Consider the following 22236-nt stretch of genomic DNA (forward strand, 5'->3'; position numbering starts at 1 on the left):
TTGTTGTCTTGTTGGTTGATTGTTGGGCTCCAAGAAAAAAATACTTCCCTCATTCCTTCTGTAGCACTCATGAGCCTTGTTCAGTTGAAGAGAAGAAAGCCTTGGAACAAGCAGTGAGATATTTCTCTCGTTTCTCCTCTGAACACATGAGAACAGATGTCCAGGCAGTATGAAGTTGATGCAGGTCTGCTAAAGCCCTTGTGTATAAAGGTGGAATTGGGTAATAGTTGCCTTAAAAGCTGTAGAACGTGGTTGTACATAGAGCCATGGAGATAATGTTTAAAAGAGAAGCAAGGAGAAGACTTGCTCCCTGGACATGGCTATGTGATAATATGTGGGTTAAATTAAAGCACTAGCCTGCACTGAGGGGAAAAAAAGAAATTTGTTTTAGTAGTTCCATTGCATGCAGCTGTCTATGGTTGTTGTAAGAATTCTGAACACTGTGAATTTTGCCGGAGTGTGGAGTTGCCATGTCCTTGTCAGGTGATGGATGAGGCAAAGTCAGCCCTTCAGAGCCACTGCTGATGGCTAATGCTAATCCACAGATTGTTTCTGTTTGGGGAGTGCACTGGCTATAAACTCACATTTTGTATGCTAGTATTTCTTTGCTTTCTCTACACATTGGGTTGCTGATAAAAAGGGTATTGGCTCTAGATCAAAGCAGTTACTTTCGGAGTATTTTGAATTAGCAAAGACTTTTTTATTGAAATGAAAATGTTATGTAGGAATGCGTTGCTTTCAGCTGTGTAATTTGTAATTAATTTTGGGAAGTACCCAAAGTTTTCTAGGCTTTTGCAACAAGCCAAGTGGGCTGCCTCCAGCCCAGGCTTCCAGGGTCCTGGATTCCTAAACTCACGTGTTCTGGGACTCATGGCAGCTCAGCCTCCTCAAGAGTAGTGTCAAGACAGACAGGTGATCTGCTGCTCTCTGGCTCACAGGGATGGATACTGGTGATGAAAATGGTGTTGCTACCAGAAATAGTAAAACTTTAATGTCTGCTCAGTCTATTCGTGTGTATTTCAAAAAAGGAGAGAAAATTCTTGGAGTAGATTCAGTCACCTTGGAAGGGTGCGGCACCTTGGAGGATGCTCATTAGTGATTTCAAAGGGAAGTGTCCCTGGAAGCCAATGTCAGAAATCCTCACAAGTGGGTAACAGCAGTCAGGTTAATGTTTGTGGCTCTTCAAAAGCTTTACTTGGATGTCTCTTCAAAACAGTCTGGATGCACTGAAGGAGGGCTGTGCCTTCCTTTTTTCTTTTTGAGTAGCTGCCTGAAGATAAATATAAGATGGACTTTCTTAAAACATAAATGAGAAAACACCCAAGGCTGGGTGAAAGTCTTGAATGCTCAGACTTAAAAGTCATCAATTCCCCAGCAATGTTAGATGAGCCTAAAGTGTATAGGTCAGCAGCAACTTCAGCAGGCAGCCTAAAAAACACAAGACTCTTGGGTATTAAACATGGCATCTTATTCTTTGGCAGCTCATAGGTGATCTCTGCATGGGGCTGCACATGCCTTTCTCTGCGTGTGTGTATTTGCCTGCAAGTGTAATGTGACAGTCCTAAAGCATTTGTGGATGCAGATAAACTAAGTCCAGCTCAAATGTATTCCATAAACAGCTCTTGAGGTACACTCATCTTTGTGTTGTTTCATTTGTTCAGTTCTTGGAAAGCCACAGGAGCTTATTAGACTGCTCTGGCCTATGCCCAGGGGAGTCACTTAGGTGGGAATTGGACACCTCTAGCCGTAAACCTATAAAAGGAAGAAATGCATACCGTTATTTTTGTTGGGTCTTATTGAATGAACTGGCTGCTCATCTTCTGCAGAATCCTAAGCACTGTATTTAAAGCCTCCGAGTAAGTTCCTTACTTTGAATAATTTAATATCTTTCACTGGTCCTTCTGCTTTTTCTTTTGCAGTCCCATATAAAATGTTTTATGACAGTTTAAAGAAACATCAGTCATTGGATATCTGTAGGTCAGGCAAAGACTAGCCTGCTTTTAGTGTTTTAGTGTATGGTTCTGTCTGGAAAGAAAATTCCCATTGCTGCCTATCCTTGTGCAGCCAAGGCGTTTGAAAAACTCACCAGCTGAACACAAACTATGGCTGGGTGTTTTGTCTTCCTTATCTTTTGTCTGTGCCTCATTGCCACCAGTGAACAGAAGGAGAAGACAGAGCAGCTTCTCACACTGACATCATTTGGCACTTGCTGGAGATGAAAGTGAGTAGAGCAAGATCTTTCTTTCTGAGGCAGTAACAGGGATCTGAAGTGCTGACTTCTGTCAATATGGCAATGGCAAGCTCCTCTGCCTCTCCCTCCAGTGACTGCTGTTGCTATAAGAAAAGCAAGAGGTACAGGCTTTACCAATACGCCAATGCTTTAGGATAAAATGAGGAGAGGAAAAAATAATGTGAGGCAAGGCTCTCGAGGGCTCATAACAGTACAGCCATGAACGATGGGGGTGCATCTGTCCAGCATGTGCGGAAAGGATACCAATACCTAGGGATGAACATGTAATGCATCAGGCACGGCTTCCCATGGTTGTAAACCGGTATAAAAACATTAACCTAACAGGGGTTTTTCTAACTTGGTGTATATAAGAGTGTGTGATGTACCAGTCCTGCTTTTCCCACCTTGTTCTGCCATGAGGTAATGCCTGTTTGCAAACACACCTAATACAGTCTGAGAGGGTTACTGCAAGTGAGTCCAGTGTGAATTCTCAGCCCCCTCCACTGGGCTCAAAGAGCTCTCTCAGAGGGCAAACTGCATTCTTCAAGCTTGTTCCAGGCTGCAAAGGTGTGGCTTCTGTTTCTTCCCAGCCCAGGCACATTTTCTCATTTTGCCTTTGGACTGTGGTAGAGGAACCCCCATGGGAAGGGGGCATGCAGACTTGCAGCAGATCAGGTTAGCTTAGTAAACACAGGCTTCATCAAAGCAAAATGTAGTCCCTTATTGAAGCAGTTTTGGTTCTGTTTTGAATCTATTTCCTAAAGGGTAAAAAATGGCAGAGTTGTTTGCTTGGGATGAAAGTAGCATGAGTCATCAGGGAAAACCAGGAGGAAGTACCCAAAGTTTTCTAGGCAAACAAAGCCTGGCAAATATGGACAAGTGGGCTAGAAGCAGGAGCAGGTACATTAAATTCTCAGTCTTTCCCTTGTTCCCATTTACTTGGATGCAGGGCATTTCATTAGCCAGTTGTCTCTCCACAATGCATCGGTTGCTCTCGTAATCCCTCGCAGTGAGTTTATTCAGCACTTTTATGGGACTTGAATCTCTCAAGTGGAGTCCTCCAGAAATGCTGAGCCCCGTTGGAGCTACTAGAACTTGTGCAAACAGTGTGCCCTGGCTGCAGGGATGGCCAGTGGTCTCCTGGGCTGCGTTAGACAAAGTATTGTCAGCAGGGCAGGGAGGTGGTCCTGCCCCTCTGCTCTGCGCTGCTGAGGCCACGTCTGGAGTGCTGTGTGCAGCTCTGGGCTCCTCGGGACAGGAGAGACACGGACCTCCTTGAGAGAGTCTGACAGAGCACTGTGAAGGTGGTAAAGGGACAGGAGGAAAGACTGAGAGAGCTGAGGCTGTTCAGCATGGAGAAGAGATGTCTCAGGGGCGTCTAGTTACAAATACTTGAAGAGAGAATGTAAAAAAGATGGAGCCAAACTCTTCTCAGTGGTGCTGAGTGTCAGTGGTCACAAACTGAAGCAAATGGAGGTCCTCTGAACATCAGGAAGCATTGTCTTTGAGGGTGACTGAGCAGAAGGATTGAGAACTGCATTCACCCAACTGCTAAATAGGGAAGCTGCAACCACACAAGAAGAGCTCTTTGCAAAAGTACCACAGAGATCCATCCTCTCCTCTGTTCAGAGGAATCAATAGCTGAGTTGGTTCTTTATTTCTGGAAGTTAGTTATTTTATCAGTTATTGGCAACCTTCACCTCGATTGTTAAACCATTTCTAGCACAGCTTGTTTATGCTTTAGGGCTACTGCAAAGTCCCATGCAGCAAGTTTTTACATCCCTGTTTGCTAGAAGCACCAGCATATCCTCCAAGAAAGCCTGCACTCAGCATGGCCTATTTCCTTTCTTTGCCTGTGCATTTCTCCTGCTATCGCTGTTAGCAAGAAAATGTTGGATTTAGTTAACTTTTAGGTCTGAAGCTGCATGGCTGTTTCTCTGCATTGCGTTGTCCTTGGTGTCAAGTTAGCAAAAGCTGAGAAGAATCCATTGTCACATTAATACTTGGGTGAGTTTACTCATCAGTTTGTACTGTGTGCATGTGTAAATGGAGGCCAGATGTTGCTACCAAATGGAGTCTAATACTGCTGTATAAATGCGTGTAATACTGGGGCATTTGCCCTGCAGGACTGACATGCTGGAACAAGGCGGGCACTGGGGGTGAGAGAGCCCAGTGCTTCCTCCTCCTCGTGTGCGAGTTCCTGCAGTGCTGTAAGAGCCAGAGCTGTGAGCTTTTCCTTCGAGGGCTGGGCACGGCCACGGCAGATGGAGGCACGGGAGCAGGAGGCTTCAGGACAGGGCTCTGTGGTGCAGGGAGAGCAGCAGCTCCCGAGCAGCTCTGCGCTACAGGAAGGCTCCAGCTCCTGGCAGCACTTGCTGCTCCAAGGACCACTGTGGTCTCGTCCAGAGCATGTGCTGGGTGGGCTCAGACAAGCAAACGGTGCTGTAGAGAGCTGGTGACAACTCCTGAGGCCTCTTCTCCACTAAGTAAGCCATAATGTAACTTCACTGCCATAGGTTTGTCTGTGAGCGGTCTGTGATTTTTGTCTTGAAGATCGGTGCAAATTGGATGATTGGCTGTAGAGTGTGTGCATCTGTCTCTTCTAAGGCTGATGGAGGACTGCAGATCTCCATCCAGAATGTGATCCACAGTGTAACCGGGAGCATATGCTGTGCCATTGGTGATGCATGTGGCATGGACTAGTGGCCCATTTGTCTGCAGCTTGTCCCCATATGATTTCTTGCATGCCCCGAGGCAGGGCTGGTCTGTGTTACTCGAGATCCAGAAGGCTGCGATGCAGTGAGAGTGGCATAACAAGTAGTTCTGACCTGTAAGGGCGCTGGTTCCCAAATGCCTCCCAAGCAAGGCTGCTGCTCTCTCTTTGGCTATGCCAAGCAGCACATCTTGCTGCATATGTGGTCACCACGGTGTCCAGATTGCAGTGCACCAAAAGTCTCCACCACCAGTGCTGGCTGAATAATGTATTTTCACAACAGATATTATTCTGCATCTGCCTTGTGACTTTTAATTTCAATTTTCTCTGGGAGCGTTTGGCCAATGATTGTTATCCGGTATGTGCCAGATTATCACCATTGCCCGAGTGTTTCTTTTTGTCAGATTGAGTTTTCCTTTTCTCCAAGGAATTTGCGGCTTTTAAGCAGAAAATAGTTACATTTCTTAGCTGTTTGCCTGTGTGGTTAAAACAGGGCAATGCATGAGGCCAGGACCTCGCTTTGCTTTCAGAACTGATCCCGTCAATGCTTCCTGGCAGTGTTTCCTTTCGCACAGCACCAGGTCAGGACTGTTTCAGCATTTTGCTGGTAGTCAAGCGTGAGTCCAGCCATCCAGGTTGCCCCTGCTGTCCCCATATGGAGGATGCTCCAGCAGACTGAGGTCAGAGTGTGTTATGTGGCCGTGAGCTGAGCCATACACAGTCACTTCTTGTCTCTGGGCAGAGGACTTTGCTCCTCTGTTCCATTAAGTTACCAAGAGTGATCGTTGCTGAAATTACTCTGTTAAATAATCCAGAAGTTTGCCTTTTCCTCCTTTCTTTCCTGAGTTCAGAAGTTGGTAACCTAAGCACCCAGCCGTGCTGTGCATCCCTTAGTGCTGTGTGTGTTGCTGGCAGGGCCTGGGGCTTGGGTCCGGAAGGTCTGGCTTGTTTGTTCCCCTGGGTCTGGAGGAATACAGATTTTATTTATTTTATTATTTTTGATTTTTTTAATTTAAAAGCTATCCAGCAGTTTGTCAGTTGAAGCAGAAGACAATCCTTTGCACCGATACGTACTCATGTGCACATGCTGATCAGCTGAAGTGTTAGAGCTCAAGGTGAGTGCTCCAGCCTTTAATCAGTGACCAGTCATTGATTTAGCACATCCACAAGTTTCAGGAAGTAGTTCCTCCATTGCATCCAGCTTTTAGAGTACCTTTAGACACTAGAGATACTTTTCAATGTGTAATTGATGAGGTAAATTGATGAGGTCTCTTAATAGCATGTGCTAAAGAGAGATGTGAAAAGCAGCTGAGCAATATTGCCACTTCTGGGGGTTACAGGTGGTGGGTACTATCAGTCAGAACTGGAAAACACAGAACTGTGACCTTTTATAAGTACTGAGCGAAACACTGAGTTACTGCTGGTCAATTAAAAGCAGTTTGGGTGTTTAATAGTTGTTTCTGATGATACTCATACACAGATGAGTGAGGAGCTACTTGAGGCAATGTGTGTGCAGCTGTCCAGCCAGAACTGAAGCAGCCTCTGGTGAAGGTGAATGCAGAGAGGCTTATGTGGCAGAGGAGCTCAGCAGATGACAGGGGGCTTGTCCATAGACTGAAAGAGGAGCCCGGGATGGGTGTGGGCTATTACAAAACAGCAGATGTCACAGGGATTGAGCAAAAGTTTAAAATGGAAGGAATCAGCCATGAGAGAGTGATGGCCAGATGGAAATCCAGCTAAGGCCCTGAAGTGGAATTATGTAAGGCAAACATCAATGAGAATCAGCTGGGGAGCAAGAGCAGCCAGCAGCCAGGCTTGTTTCTGGTCTCTTGCCATAGATGAGACATGCTTTAGGGTGTGCATGATGACTAGAGGCTGTGATAGCTTTAGCTGTAGCTCTTTTGTCTCCAGCCATTGTGAGTGAGTTCTGTGCTTAGTTCTCTGCTCTGGTGCATTGCAGGATTTTTAGGGTAAATATTTTTTCCATCAGTGTAACCCACCAATTGCCAACATCTCGAGGTGGCAGGATGGGGTGGTGAATATGCCATTCTTCTGCTGGTGGCTATCAGAAACTCTTAAGAGGAAAATTTCATCTTTGTTCTACATAGTGCTGTGCTAGCAAGTGCTTTCCAATAGGCTGTAATTCCCAGAGCAGTGGGGCAGGAGCTGCTCCATGATCCAGGAGCAGGCTCCCATGTAGTGGGTTGGATGCAAGGCACCCACCAAAGCCTCTCTTATCACTTGCCGCCACAGCTGGACAGAGGAGAGAAAATACAAAAAAGGGTTGAGATAAGGACCAGGAGAGATCGCTCGTCAAATACTGTCACAGGCGAAAGAGAGTCTTATTAGAGATACTAATTGAATTCATGGCTAAATAGTCAGAGCAGGATAATGAGAAACAACATAAAACCTTAAAAACATCATCTTCCCACACCCTCCTTCCCAGCTCTACCTCCTACCCCATCTGTGCAGGGACACAGGCAATGGAGGTGACAATCAGTTCATCAGGGAAAGCAGTCGCTCCCCTGCTGCTCCTTGGGGTCTCTCCCATGGGAGACAGTTCTCCATGAACTTTTGCAGCATGAGTCCGTCTCGCAGGCAGCAGATCCCTGTGAATTGCTGCAGTGTGAGTCCATCCCACAGGCAACACTCCCCATCACACTGCTGCAGTCTGTGTCCCTCCAGTGGGTGAAAGTCCCTTCAGGCTGCTGCAGCGTGGGCCACCCTACCACGGGTACAGCCTTTCAGGGACAAGCTGCTCCAGCAGGGGCTCCTCCTTCCACAGGCCTCCCACGGGGTCACAGCCTCCTCACAGGCATCCCCCTGCTCTGGCATGGGTCTCCTCCACAGGCTGCAGGTGGATCTTTGCATCCCCATGGATCTCCATGGGCTGCAGGGGCACAGCTGCCTCACCATGGTCGCAGAGCAATCCCAGCTCCTGTGCCTGGAACACCTTCTCCCCCTCCTTCTTCACTGACCTCGGTGTCTGCAGAGTTGTTCCTTTCACGTACTCTCACTCCACTCTCCTCTGGCTGCAATTACAACTGTGCAGAAACTTATTTTTTTCTTTTTTCTGAAACACATGATCACAGAGGCACCACCACCATTTCTCATGGGCTCAGCCTCGTCCTGAAGCACATCCATCTTTGGAGCTGCCAGGGACTGGCTCTGCCAGACATGGAGGAAGCTGCCAGCAGCTTCTTGCAGAAGCCGCCGCTCTGCCCCCCACCCTGCTACCAAAGCTTTGCCTTGCAAACCCAGTACAGTTGTATTTCATTGTTGGTCTGTCTGCACAGGCTATTAATGGTGGGGATCTGCCACCTCTTTGTTCCCCAGTACAAAGGTAAAAAGGATGTCTGCAGCTCCACGTCCAGTTTTTGGGGGTAAGGAGAGGAGTAAGCAGCAAAGGATGCACAAACCCAACTCCCATTCTGCCACGTGCCAGGTTTCCACAAGACAGGAACATAACGCACCCGACCTCTGCTCAGAAGAGTGTGGGGAGCCTAAAATTCTCTATCCTAATTCAGTCAGACTGCCCAATGATACGGGCCGAACTGTCAGCAGCCTAAATAGCTTTTCATGGCTGTCATTGTGGTTGGGGAATTGATTCATGTCTGGGTTTCTTGCCAGAGCCTGAGGAAAGGAAGTAGCCAAGACCAGGTGAGAAGCGGTGTAAGGTAGGCAATTAATTTTTGGATTCCTTTGCCACTCACAGAGCAGCTGCTAATGGGCTGGGCTTGGGGAGTCTGGTTTACAGGCACTTGGAAGTGCTGATACCATCTGGTGAAATGTTAGGTGTCTTTTTAAGAGAAAAAAATGAAAGTGTTTCTGTTACAACCGTGAATAAAGAGCCTGGGCGCAGCAGTGACTGCCTAGTAGCAGAGGGACAGAGGCTGCAGGCAGGTTTGTATCCTCCATAGAGCTGGAGCAATGGCAGGATTACTTTGCCTGCACGTTCACTGCTTTGAGGGAGGAACAGGGTAGGAGAAATTAATGTAATAGGAAACAGAAGCACAGACTTGAGACTGTGCCGTCTGTTTTGTTGCCGTGGTGAAATAAAGCAGGGACATTTGATGATTTTTAAAAATGTATTTATTTAAAGAAAAAAATGTGGCAAATCTTATCAGAAGAGTTTTGGTTTCTGGCAGCTTTACAAGTCAGGTACCCTGTGCCTACATACAGTATTAATAATGGCTTTGCAGTATTTTTGGTTAAAATTTACGTTCATTAAAAAATTCTTCAAAACACTCTGTAATTGGTGAGCAGCATATGAAAGGTTAATGAACATTGAACATGTTTTACAGTTTCCTTTGAGAAGGACCCTTTACATCCGTAAATGCCTGCCTGAGGTGGCCTCTGCTTTAGGACTTTAAAGCTTAAAGAAATCCTACATACAGAAGAAATTCTTCCCTGTTACGGTGACGAGGCCCTAGCAGAGGTTGCCCAGAGAAGCTGAGGCAGCCCCACCCCTGGAATTGTCCAAGGCCAGGTTGGATGGGGTTTGGAACAACCTGCTCTAGTGGAAGGTGTCCCTGCAGGGGATGGGATGAGAAAAGCTTTGGGGTCCCTTCCAACCCAAACCATTCTCTGATTCTACGATTGTACATGTTGAAAAAGGAGGCTGTGGCCTTATGTGCTTAGGTACAAACCTCCCACCTATTCTTCTGAACATACCAGTTTAGTCATTTATTCTTTCCTTTGTGCTTTCACAAGAAGCCCTTGTGCCCTTCAAAATCTCCGTAGGAGTTTGTGGTCAGTTTCCAGAATAAACAGGGATGGAAACCCGAGCAGTTTGGTGCATCCCTACTTGCTGCTGGAATGATTGTGGATTTGACTGACAGGGTTTTGTTCCTAAACACAAGAAAAGTTTTATTCCAGTGCCACACTCAAGCGTAGCAGTGGGGCCGTGTGCGTGGCTGACCCAGCAGATGGGGCAGAGTCTTCATAAAGTAAATATATAGTAGCAGTCCTTAAGGATGTGGCCCTTCTGGGAGTGCTTGCATGTTTATGTATCAAAACCGTTTACAGAGAGGGAGGGCCCTTTTAATGCCGTTGAACTGCTACGGAAAAATTTTGGTTTCAAGACCATTTAATTAAGGTTAATGAAGTCTGGGACTTGGGCACTGTATCTCGTGCAGTAACGCACGTCTCTGTTCTTGATAGATGTCTTCCATTTGCAACAGTAGTTACATACTGGGGACTCAAATCCCCATTGTCCCCATGCCTTCAGAGTAGGGCAGGCTCTTGTCTTAATTTTACATTATAATCCTTTCCAAATGGAGACATAATGACGTAATTCATTGTTGCATTTTGAAACAGTGTGGTCAGCGTGAGGATTTGATCGAGCAGTTCCACTCTTCCAAAAGTACTAAGGTGCTTGCAGATATTTGATATTGAGCTATTTTGGCTCTCAATTGCAAAATGAATAGGTCAGGCAAGGCCTTTGAAAGGAACTTAATAGATACATCTCACAGTCACAGAGAAGCAGGAAACTCTTCTGCTAAAATGAGACTGGGTTTATGAAAGGTCGCAGTTAACCTTTTAAAGTAAGTTTTTGCAGGTCTGCAGAGCAAATACTGCATTTTTAATGGGTATGGGGAGAATCTCTGTTTTACTGATAATGCTCCAAGTTTTATTTTTTCTCCAAATTGGAACAGAGCTTCTTGTAAGCTAAGCAAGCCAGCCTTAAGGCTTTTGCTTTATTGCTTCATAGTGAACTACTGAAATAGCAAGGCATTGAGCAGTAAGTACAAGAAGCAGCATAAGCTGCCAAATACTTTATTACTGTTGTTATTATTACTACTGTTGGTGACTTTTAAGTGCTGTCATCATTTTTCCAGAGACTGTTGTGACACAAATAGCCACCCCAGTTGGCTTAACTTAAAAGTTCATTTTTTTTGCCTCTATAAGCACCAATCACTTACAAATTTGGGGAGGGGTCTAAAAAGGACTTCATATAGATACCGGTGTAGGTGGGTGTACAGATGTCTGTACATATTTAGCTATCTATTTATCTATCTTTACATACAGATATATGAAACACGTATAATAACTATACTTTCCTCCATTCCTAAGCTTCTCCCAGAAGTGCTTTTCTGCTGTATTTGGTGTTGCACATGTGACACGGGGGAAGGGTTAGAAACCTCTGGTGGGGAGACAGGAGTTCAAATGCAGTCTTGGGCCTGGCATCTAAATCAAAACAAGCTTCTTCCAGGCTCCTAAAGCTTGCTCTGAGCCAACAGACACTTCTCTAGGCTACGTGGGCTGGGGTTCTCAGTAAATAAGTGACAGTGTCATTGCATCATATGGAAAGTTTAGATTGGGAAAGCTGAAATTGTCCTCGCTAAACGTTGGCATGTCCTTGTATTTGGTAACATAGAGGCCCAGAGGATGTTTGTCATTGAGTGTCACAGCAGGAAGGAATGCAGGAAAAACCCCTCTTTGGTGGGGTCAGGACAGGATCTGCACCCTGTTATGCTCCTGCCCTGACAGAAGCTCAGCAAGCTCCTGTTGCTCTGTCAGGCCCCTGCAGGAAAGCTTTGAACAATGGTCAACGCAGGAGAGATGTCACAGGTGATGGAGCGTGTTTGTGCCAAGGCACAGTGCAGAAGTGAGCCCTGGCTCCAGTGAATGCCACGTATTTTATGAGTTTTCAGTGTGTTTTCAAAAGTATCCCTTGGAATGCAGAACTGAGGACTAAAACTAATAGCAGGCTCTGTCAGTACTGAGTGGTTTTACTCTGTAATGGTAGAATTCAGTGGCCTCTTCACTTCAAAGGTGTCAATTGAAAGATGTTGCGATGAAAAAGAGGTGGAGATGAACAGTGCTTTGAGAGAGCAGAAATGAAGGTTGCGGGCAATACTGAAGAAGAAGCAGATGCAGGTGGTGAGGGAGTTGGGTTTTTGCGAGAAGAGAGTGTTTCTCAGGAGCAGAGAGCCAGCGGGCTCTCCGGGGACAGCAGTGCTGGGGATGAGGGGAGTCTGTGCCCTGCACAGCTCCCTGGCCCCGTGATGGAGAGTTGTCCCGGTGGCTGTAGCTTGGGGGCCGAGTCTCCATCCTCTCAGCTTACCATGGGAGCCTATCCCAGCCCAGCAGAGCTGCTGGAAATCTCCCTGTATTCGTGCAAGAGCAGCTGTCCATGCAGAATATAGCTCTGGCTTTTGGGGCGTTCATTAGAACATACAATTCAAAACCAAAGGAACTCTCCAGACCTGAAGGCCGATAGGAAATCAGACAGAGTCAGGGTGCCACCAGGTGTAAGGACACTTTCCCTCTGTGTCTCCCTTCTCCCTCTTGTTCTCTCCCCCATTCCTTTTCCATTTTCCTTCCTCCTTCTGTGTCGGCGAGCCGAGCTTTGCCGAAGAGGCGAATGGAGGCGAATGCGGCCGGAAATAGCCGAGCGTGGCCGAAAGTAGCCGAAGCTGGCCGAGGAGGCGAGTCCAGCCGAACGGAGCCGAGCTCTGCCGAGCGCAGCAGCCCGGGCGGGGCTGAGCCGGGGCGGAGCCGGGGCGCCGGGAGGATCCCCTCCTGTTCCTCTCTCTCCCGCTCCATGCTCCTGCCCGTGTTCAGTTACCTCTCTTTCCCCCGTTTCCGTGTCCCCCCCAAACCCGGCTCCTTCCTGTCCTGTCCTGTCCCTGCCCCGCTGCTCCGTTCCATTCCCCCTCTCTCCCTCCTCTGTGCCCCGTCCCTCTTGCTGCCCTGCCGGCCTTTCCCTTCCCCGACCGCTTTCCTCCGCAGCCCGACCTCCCTCCCCGCCCTTTCGCATGTCCCGCTCTCCCTCCTCTCTTGCCGTCGCCCCTTCGCTTCTTTCCCCCGCAGCCGTGGAGCTCGGGGCGCCTGCCAAAATGAAGACCTGTCAAATCCTAGCTCTGCCTTTTGTTTAACGTGTTCTTACTTCCTATTTATGTCATCACAGAAAGCAAGGAAAGAAGAAATGTGACTGGTTCCCACTATTGCTCCGTGCAGGCATTTTTAAAGGCTGCTGTATTTCTATCCTCTTTTTCCCCTCCAAGCTTGACTTTTCCCCTCCTTTTTCGAGGTCTGCTGCTTTGGGTGTCCCAAACAGGGCTGGGTTCTTCGGCAGGGGTCTTAGGACTCGCTACTGCTTCTGCTTTTTGCGAAGGTGTATCAAAGTGTGCCGGCAAAAGGACTGTTTTCTCCAGGGGAAAGCTTTCTCTCAATGACCATCAATGCACGTATGTGTTTTAGTCGTGTACCCAGACGGATTAAGAAAAGCTGACACCCGTAGCAGATTTCTGTTGGATCTGTGTCTGTGCGAAGTGGGCTGTGTGCTGGAGACGGAGAGACGCTGTTGGAGAGTGGCAACAGCGGCAGGTGTGAGCTGTGAGGATGAGGAGGGCTCAGAGCAGCCCCCGGTGTGAGCTGTGAGGATGAGGAGGGCTCAGAGCAGCCCCAGGTGTGAGCTGTGAGGATGAGGAGGGCTCAGAGCAGCCCCAGGTGTGAGCTGTGAGGATGAGGAGGGCTCAGAGCAGCCCCAGGTGTGGGCTGTGAGGATGATGAGGAGGGCGCGGCTCCTCCGGCGGCTGATTTAGGGGGTTTTCCTCGCAATGCTTTTGCACGGAGCTGCTGGAGGAGAGGAGTTTATGGGGGGCTCCCGGGGCTCTCTCCTGGAAGGATGGTGGGCGCTTCGGGCAGGGTCTGGGGGATCACCTGGAAACCCACCTGGATACGTGGAGCCTTGCTCTGAGGAGGAGCCGAGGGACAAACCTTTGTGCCGAGAAGCAGCAGGTGAGCCGGTGCGCCTTTGCAGCCGGGACTTTTCTCCTTTCCCTTTGAAACTTCGTCCTCCTGAGGTTGAATTGGAGGGGGCAGTCCTGTTGTCCCCCCTTTTAAGGGGTTTGGACTGAGGTAAAAAGCCCCCTTTTGCCATCGTTTGAGGCAAGCCGCTTCTTTTCTTCTCTTCTAGGGGACGCGATTGAAGGGAAGCCTACGTTTCTGTGCCCTCGTTGGGGTGAGGTGAGCGCCGGAGCGTGTCGGGGCTTCAGAGGAAGGGAGCTGCAGCCGTGGCAGCGCCGGCAGGGCGGGGATCGGGCTGTGCCGCTGCATTCGGGGCGCTTCTTCTGCCCCCGGCCCGGCAGCGAAGGGTGCGGCGCGGAGCCCTGCCGGCAGTGCCGGGGCTGGCCGGGGCGGAAGGGGAGCTGGGCGCGGCTGGGCTGCCGCGGGCCCGCCGGAGCCGCGCCGGTGCGAGCCGTGCGGAGCCGAGCGGAGCTTTGGCCGGGCCGGCGGGCGGGGGAGGCGGCGCGGGCGCCGCGCCGGTGCCGGCCGGTGCCGCCGCTCCGTCCGCTCCGGGCGCGGGGCTCGGGCGCCGCCGGGGCCCCCCGGGCCCGGTGCCGGCCCCGCCGGGCCGGGGGCAGCGGGCGGGGGTCTGCCGGCGCGGCGCCGCCTCTGCTGCCGGAGGAGCCGCTTTCCTGCCGGAGCCGCGCTGCGCCCGGGGCCGGGAGCGCGGCTCCGCATCTTCCAGCCTCCCTCGCTGCGCTGCTTTTGAGGCGCTCCTGAGGAGCTCCTGGGATCGGTGGCTTTTGATCGGCGTCGCTGTAGGAGAAGGGCCCCGGGCGCTTCTTGGTTGTTACGGTTGTTGCTTCGGGTGCTCGTGACAAGGTTTTTTTGGATTGAGTGTTGTTGTTGGATTTCTTTTTGATCGGTTCTTATGTTTTTTAAGGATGCGTTTCTAAAGGTTTACGCTGGTTTTTATGGGTCGTAGCATGATGTAGAGGGTTGTTTTTCAATTCGGTTGTGGAGGCTTTTATTAGCGCGAGTGCATTGTGTTTGTTTTGGTGGGCTTGAGGTAGTGTGCTGTAGTGAATTAGTGAGGTTTTTTTTTTAATCTTGGTAATTGCATTTTTTAAATTTTCCTATAGAGGTTTTGTTCATTTGGTTTGTTTAATTGTTGTGGACGTTTTATTGTTACCGGTAATTTGGGACTTACTGTTTGTGGTTACATTTCTCTTTTGGTGATGTGTTTATTTCTAGGTGGTATTTGTATTTTGATGGTTTGAGGCATTATGGGTTTATTGAGTTAGGAATAATTTTTTTTGTTGTTACTGTATTTATTTGGGTTTTTGTTTCAGTTTGATCTATTTGTTGGTTGCTTTTTATCAGTGTTTTTTTTTTAGGAACTTGTGTATTTATACAGTGGATTTTTTTAGGTAGTTATTTATCTGGGTGCTTCTCTTTTTATTGTCTAGTGGTTTAGGTTTTTGTTAATCTCCTTTATTAGTTTGGTTTTTAAAGCTAACTTAGCAGAATGCTGGTTACTCTTTGAGTTAGTGTAGAGGTACGGTTTTAATTTTTAGCAGCTTTCAGGGTCTGTTGTATGGTTTGAAGTTTAGTAAATTGGTTGGACTTCTTTTTCTAGTGGGTTTTGTGATTTGTTTTGTGGGTTTCTCTAGGGCTGTTTTTTATTTTTGTTTCATTTTTGTGATGTGTCTCACTGACAACTGTTAGTGAAAAGAGTGTAGTGTGGGGTTGTTTTTGCTGGTAGTTAGTTCTATGGTGGTGTATTTTTAGTTTCTGTTGTTTGTTTTTGGGTTTCTTTTGTTAAAGTTTTCATTTTGGGGTTAATTTGTAATTATTTTTAAGGTTTTAGGGCGATTGAGATTTTTTTTTATATGGATGTCCTGTATGATAACAGTTAATTTATTTGCTTTATGTGGCATTGATGGAAGGGTAGAGGACATTTTTGTATAGAATGTGTATTTTAATCATAGTACTAAAATAATACCATGGTAAGAGGGGCTGTGTTTTATTGTTTGTTTCTGAGGTGGTTTGGCATTTTCTTATAGGTTGGGGTTTTTTTTGTTGGCTCGTGGAGCCATTCTGGCTGTTTTTGATGAAATTGGTGGGACTTTGATGCTTTTTGATTTTGCTTTTTTTTTTTTTTTTTTTTTTTTTTCCTTTTTTGTGGTATAATAGTCTTTTAGAAGAATTTGGATGATTTAAAAAATATTTTTGTTATACTTTTCATCTAATGATGTTGGATTATTACAGATGTTTTGGAGCTTTATTTTTTTGAAGTTTCATTTGGATGAATTTATGCTGGATGGTAGGACTGTGTTTTTATTTTTGGGGCAGTTGGTTGTAGGTGTATTGTATGTTTTTCAAGTGAAAGTAAATCGAGGCTTGTATTTGGTTGTTAGAGGAATGGAGAAAAATGTTTTGGTGATGTTAACAGTGGTGTGTTTTGGGGTTTTTGATTTATAGTAAGTCTGGTACAGTAGTGTTTAATGGTGGAGTTCTTTAGGGTATGATAGTTTATAGTTAATTCTTACTGGTTTTAGATTTGTGTGTAGGTTAGAGGAGGTTATTGAAGGGTAAGTGGGTGTTTTAGATGAGTTTTAGTGTTTCAGTTTATAGAGCATTTTTTGGATGGGAGTTACAGTATTTTGAGTTGTTTGGTGTCGCTGGTGATGTATTGTTGAGGTGGTAAGAAGTATTTGTTGGGTTTTTTTAAAGAAGGTTTATTGTAGATAGTTTTAGATAGTTGTGGTGGGTTGCTTGATTGTTTTATGTTTTTTAGCCTTTTTGTAGTTATTTGAAATATGTTAGAGTTTTTTGGGTTTATTGAAATACTTGATTTTGAGGAAGTTCCTGTTTAGAATGTATGAATTTTTCTTGGCTTAAAATAAAAAATTTATATTCTAGTTATAGTGAGGATTATTTTTTTTTCTTTTCTTACTGCTATATTTTGTGATATTTGTGTTAGGTTAGTAGTAGGGATAGCTTTACTTTTATACGTTGAAACGAGGGTAGTGCGTACTGGTGTTCATAAAGGTTTAATATTTTTATGGTTCTGATGTGTTAGGTTAATGAATTTATAACGTTTACAAGACTTTTTTTTTGTTTTTATTTCAATACAGGCAGGGTTTTCTTAGTTTTCAGGATTTGTTTGGCATAGATTTTAGAGGCGTTATTGAGGGGATAGGACAGGGTGTCTCTGTTAATCTATTTGGCAATTTGGATACTGGGTAAATAAAATTAATATTTTGGTAGAATTTTGGGGTTTTGTTAGTTTAATTATTTATGAATTTGTGTGCCTGCAGCTGTAGTGTCTCTGCTGCAAGTCTCAGTATCCATTCATGTTTGTGTGCGTTAGGCAGTCCACTCGTGTACCAGCGAGTCCCCCCTGCAAGCGGCCGCAGAGCCGCTCCTTCGCTCTCCTGGGAATTCGGGGAGCGGCACACGGCTCTGCGACGAAGCCTTGATCTTTGTCACTTGGAGGTGACACCAGGGAGCCTCAGGAGCGGCCGAGGAGTTGCTGTAAGTGGGGGAACTACTAGTGAGGGGGACCAGGGTCCACTCGAGTTTTGGGAACGCCGCCTCACCTTGCCTGCTCTTCAGCCAGGCAGACCCTGCCAGGAGGGCGTGGGCGAAGCGTGCGGCCCGAGGAGCCCGGCGTTCTCAAGAGAATAATGGTGAGCAGCAGAATTGCTGAGTTGTGGCTGCTGTGCGGCTGAGATCGTGCAGTGATGTTTGGTGTTCTCGATTGTAGCTGAGCATGGGACCACAGCCCAGTGACCATAGGACATTCCCCGCAGGCGAGGCAGCCTCCATTGCCAGGCGACGTGGATTCTCATCCCCAGATGCCAGAGAGATAAGTGGAGGGCTAAGGCCCGCAGAGGGGGTGAAAGTGGGGTGCTGGGAGGGCCTTTAGGATCAGGTTTGGGGGCAGGGATGTGCAAGAAGTGTCCCCTTAGGCCAGCTAAAGGGAAAGTGTCTGTTTTGATCACAGTGCTGAGGTGCTCAGGGCAGAGCAGTTCTGGTGTGTGTCCTGTCACTTGTCTCTGGTGCACTCTGTGTTCTTTGGGTCTCTCGGTCCTTTCTTCTCCTCAAAAGCTCTCTCTGCCTGTCCTGTGTCACGGGTGTCTGCACGTATTTGTCCCACAACTGCTCTGCCCTGCTGCATAGCCTGTAATAGCACAAGTCCTGGGGACTTGAAATTTGTCATTTGCAGGGTGTAGTTGGGCTCTAGATTGTATGGGGAGATTGACATAACATGTTTGGTGATGCTAAGTTGTCCTGCAGCCATTTGATACTAGTCCTAACTTCCTTTCAGATGCTGACAACTCCAATCAGTGGCAGAGAGCCCCCAGTCCTGAGTGAGGGTGTTGCCATGATCAGGTCAGTCATTGTTTGCATTTGCAGGGGCAGCCTAAAGGGTGACCGTGTTACAGCAGTGTTCTTTGCCTTTATTTTTAGGTGGTCCAGGCAGATAGCAGCAGTCAAGGCCAAGTGTGCCAGGTGAGCAGTGGACCAAAGCAGTTGTTTTTGCTCAGGTTTTAGTTTTTGGTGGAACTGTAAGCATCCACTGTTGTTTGTGTGCTTTAGGGAATCCACTCAGTGTACTCATACCTCTGTCTCCAACTGGCTGATGGACCGGGTTTCATGCACGTGTGGTCTTGCCAGAAGCATTACAGGACCCTGTGACAGAGCCTTCCAATTTTGCATTTCAAGGTCCCCTCCTGGTAACCCACAGGAATGGGCAAGGAGTTGTGGTGAGGCAGGGAAGAGGAGCGAGGGTACCCTCAAGTTGCAGCAATGCCATGTCACCTTGTCTGCCCTTAACCTAGGTGTGCCTTGAGATGACGGTGTCAGAATCCAAGCGCGCCTGAGGTGTGTGGCCCAAGACTTCTTGGGAGACGGTGAGTAGCAGAATTGTCAGGTTCTGGCCCATGTGCTGTTAAGGTAGTGCACTGATGTTTGGTTTTCTTTCTCTTGGCAGAGCAAGAGATAACAGCCTGGTGACAACTGGAACTTCCCAGACAGGCACGAGGCCTCGTTCTGCACCTGATGGGGATTTGCATCCCCAGATATGTGCAAGATAAGTGGAGACCTACAACCCACAGAGGGGATGGAAGAGGGGTGCCAGGTTGGGACTCCCCAGGAGGGGTTTTTGAGTCAATTTTGGAGATGGGGATGTCCAAGAAGTGTCTCCTAAGGCCAGCTAAAGGGAAAGTGTCTGTTTTGATCACAGTGCTGAGGTGCTCAGGGCAGAGCAGTTCTGGTGTGTGTCCTGTCACTTGTCTCTGGTGCACTCTGTGTTCTTTGGGTCTCTCAGCTCTTTCTTCTCCTCAAAAGCTCTCTCTCCCTGTCCTGTGTCATGGGTGTCTGCACGTATTTGTCCCACAACTGCTCTGCCCTGCTGCATAGCCTGTAATAGCACAAGTCCTGGGGACTTGAAATTTGTTATTTGCAGGGTGTAGTTGGGCTCTAGATTGTATTAGGGGATTGCCTTAATATGTTTGGTGATGCTAAGTTGTCCTGCAGCCATTTGACACTAGTCCTAACTTCCTTTCAAGATGCTGACAACTCCAATCAGTGGCAGAGAGCCCCAGTCCTGGGTGAGGGTGTTGCCATGATCAGGTCAGTCATTGTTTGCATTTGCAGGGGCAGCCTAAAGGGTGACCGTGTTACAGCAGTGTTCTTTGCCTTTATTTTTAGGTGGTCCAGACAGATAGCAGCAGTCAAGGCCGAGTGTCCAAGGTGAGCAGTGGACAGGAACAGTTGGTTTTGCTCAGGTCTCAATTTTTGGTGCAATTCTAAGCATTTATTCTTGATTTTGTGCTTTAGGGAATCAACTCTGAGTGCGCATACCTCCGTTACCAACTGGCTGATGGACCAGGTTTCATGCCCTTGTGATCTCGCTGGAAGCATTACAGGACCCTCTGATGGAGCCTTCCAATCCTGCATGTCAAGGTCCCATCCTGGTAGCCCTGAGGGAATGGCCAAAGTGTTGCGGTGAGTCGGGGGGGAATGAGATTCCACTCGTGTTTCAGCAATGCCATGTTGCCTTGTCTCCACTTAACCTAGGTGTCCCCTGCGATGACGGTGTCAGAATCCAAGCACGCCCAAAGTGTGAGGGCCAAGAACCCGGGCATTCTGAGGAGGATGGTGAGTAGCAGATTTACCAGGTTTTGGCCGATGTGCTGTTCAGATTGTGCACTGATGTTTAGTTTTCTTTCCCTTGGCAGACCAAGAGGTGACAGCTGGAACTTACCAGACAGGGAGATGGCGTTCTTCTGCACCCAACAGGGATTTGCATCCCCAGATATGTGCAAGATAAGTGGAGGGTTATGACCCACCGAGGGGCGTGATAAGCGAGGTGCCAGGTTGGGACTCCCCAGGAGGGGTTTTTCAGTCAGTTTGGAATTGGGGACGTCCAAGAAGTGTCTCCTTAGACCATCTAAAGGCGAAAAGTGTCTGTTTTGACCTTAGTGCTGAGGCATGCAGGGCAGAGCAGTTCCGATGAGTGTCCTGTCACATGTCTCTGGTGCACTCTGTGTTGTTTGGGTCTCTCGGTCCTTGCAGATATTCTTCTCATCAAGAGCTCTCTCTCCCTGTCCTGTCCCCTGGTTTGTCACATCCTGTCCTGTGTCACAGGTGTCTGCACGTATTTGTCCCACAGCTGCTCTGCCCTGCTGCATAGCCTGTAATAACACAAGTCCTGGGGACTTGAAATTTGTCATTTGCAGGGTGTAGTTGGGCTCTAGATTGTATGGGGAGATTGACATAACATGTTTGGTGATGCTAAGTTGTCCTGCAGCCATTTGACACTAGTCCTAACTTCCTTTCACATGAAGACAGTTCGAATCTGTGGCAGAGAGCCCCAGTTCTGGAGGAGGGTTTTCCCATGATCAGGTCAGTCATTGTTTGCACTTGCAGGAGCAGCCTAAATGGTAACCGTGTTACAGCAGTGTTCTTTGCCTTTATTTTTAGGTGGTCCAGGCAGATAGCAGCAGTCAAGGCCAAGTGTGCCAGGTGAGCAGTGGACCAAAGCAGTTGTTTTTGCTCAGCTTTTGGTGGAACTGTAAGCATCCACTGTTGTTTGTGTGCTTTAGGGAATCCACTCAGTGTACTCATACCTCTGTCTCCAACTGGCTGATGGACCAGGTTTCATGCACGTGTGGTCTTGCCAGAAGCATTACAGGACCCTGTGACAGAGCCTTCCAATTTTGCATTTCAAGGTCCCCTCCTGGTAACCCACAGGAATGGGCAAGGAGTTGTGGTGAGGCAGGGAAGAGGAGCGAGGGTACCCTCAAGTTGCAGCAATGCCATGTCACCTTGTCTGCCCTTAACCTAGGTGTGCCTTGAGATGACGGTGTCAGAATCCAAGCGCGCCTGAGGTGTGTGGCCCAAGACTTCTTGGGAGACGGTGAGTAGCAGAATTGTCAGGTTCTGGCCCATGTGCTGTTAAGGTGGTGCACTGACGTTTGGTTTTCTTTCTCTTGGCAGAGCAAGAAATAACAGCCTGGTGACAACTGGAACTTCCCAGACAGGCACGAGGCCTCGTTCTGCCCCTGATGGGGATTTGCATCCCCAGATATGTGCAAGATAAGTGGAGACCTACAACCCACAGAGGGGATGGAAGAGAGGTGCCAGGTTGGGACTCCCCAGGAGGGGTTTTTGAGTCAGTTTTGGAGATGGGGATGTCCAAGAAGTGTCTCCTAAGGCCAGCTAAAGGGAAAGTGTCTGTTTTGATCACAGTGCTGAGGTGCTCAGGGCAGAGCAGTTCTGGTGTGTGTCCTGTCACTTGTCTCTGGTGCACTCTGTGTTCTTTGGGTCTCTCGGTCCTTTCTTCTCCTCAAAAGCTCTCTCTGCCTGTCCTGTGTCACGGGTGTCTGCACGTATTTGTCCCACAACTGCTCTGCCCTGCTGCATAGCCTGTAATAGCACAAGTCCTGGGGACTTGAAATTTGTCATTTGCAGGGTGTAGTTGGGCTCTAGATTGTATGGGGAGATTGACATAACATGTTTGGTGCTGTTAAGTTGTCCTGCAGCAGTTTGACACTAGTCCTAACTTCCTTTCAGATGCAGACAGTTCAGGTCAGTGGCAGAGAGCCCCAGTCCTGGGGTGAGGGTGTTGCTATGATCAGGTCAGTCATTGTTTGCATTTGCAGGGGAAGCCTAAAGGGTGACTGTGTTACAGCAGTGTTCTTTGCCTTTATTTTTAGGAGGTCCAGGCAGGTAGCAGCAGTCAAGGCCCTGTGTGCCAGGTGAGCAGTGGACAGAAGCAGTTGTTCTTGCTCAGGTTTCAGGTTTTGGTGCAATTGTAAGCATCCATTGTTGTTTGTGTGCTTTAGGGAATCCACTCAGAGTATGCCAAGCCCCTGTCACCAACAGCTGATGGCCTGGATTTCCTGTGCTTGTGAGCTCTCAGGAAGTATTGCAGGACTCTGTGATGAAGCCTTGAAGTTTTGTATTTCAAGATTGCATCAGAGTTGCCTTTGGCAATGGCTGAGGAGTTGCGGTGAGTCGCCGAGGTAGGGAGGGGGAGCCA

At 47.9% G+C, this 22236-nt stretch overlaps 1 long non-coding RNA gene across 2 annotated transcripts in view; it reads left to right on the plus strand.

Annotated features, from left to right (window-relative positions):
• LOC144245864 (uncharacterized) overlaps positions 1–17379 on the plus strand; it is a 113074-nt gene extending 95695 nt beyond the window's left edge. For both annotated transcript variants that reach the window (XR_013341927.1, XR_013341928.1), the window contains 2 exons: positions 17056–17219; positions 17301–17379. This is a non-coding gene — a long non-coding RNA (uncharacterized LOC144245864). The remainder of the gene's footprint in view (positions 1–17055; positions 17220–17300) is intronic.
• The last annotated feature ends 4857 nt before the right edge of the window (positions 17380–22236 follow it).

This window comes from Lonchura striata, unplaced genomic scaffold, assembly GCF_046129695.1.
Source record: "Lonchura striata isolate bLonStr1 unplaced genomic scaffold, bLonStr1.mat Scaffold_197, whole genome shotgun sequence".
Taxonomy (NCBI): Eukaryota; Metazoa; Chordata; class Aves; order Passeriformes; family Estrildidae; genus Lonchura; species Lonchura striata.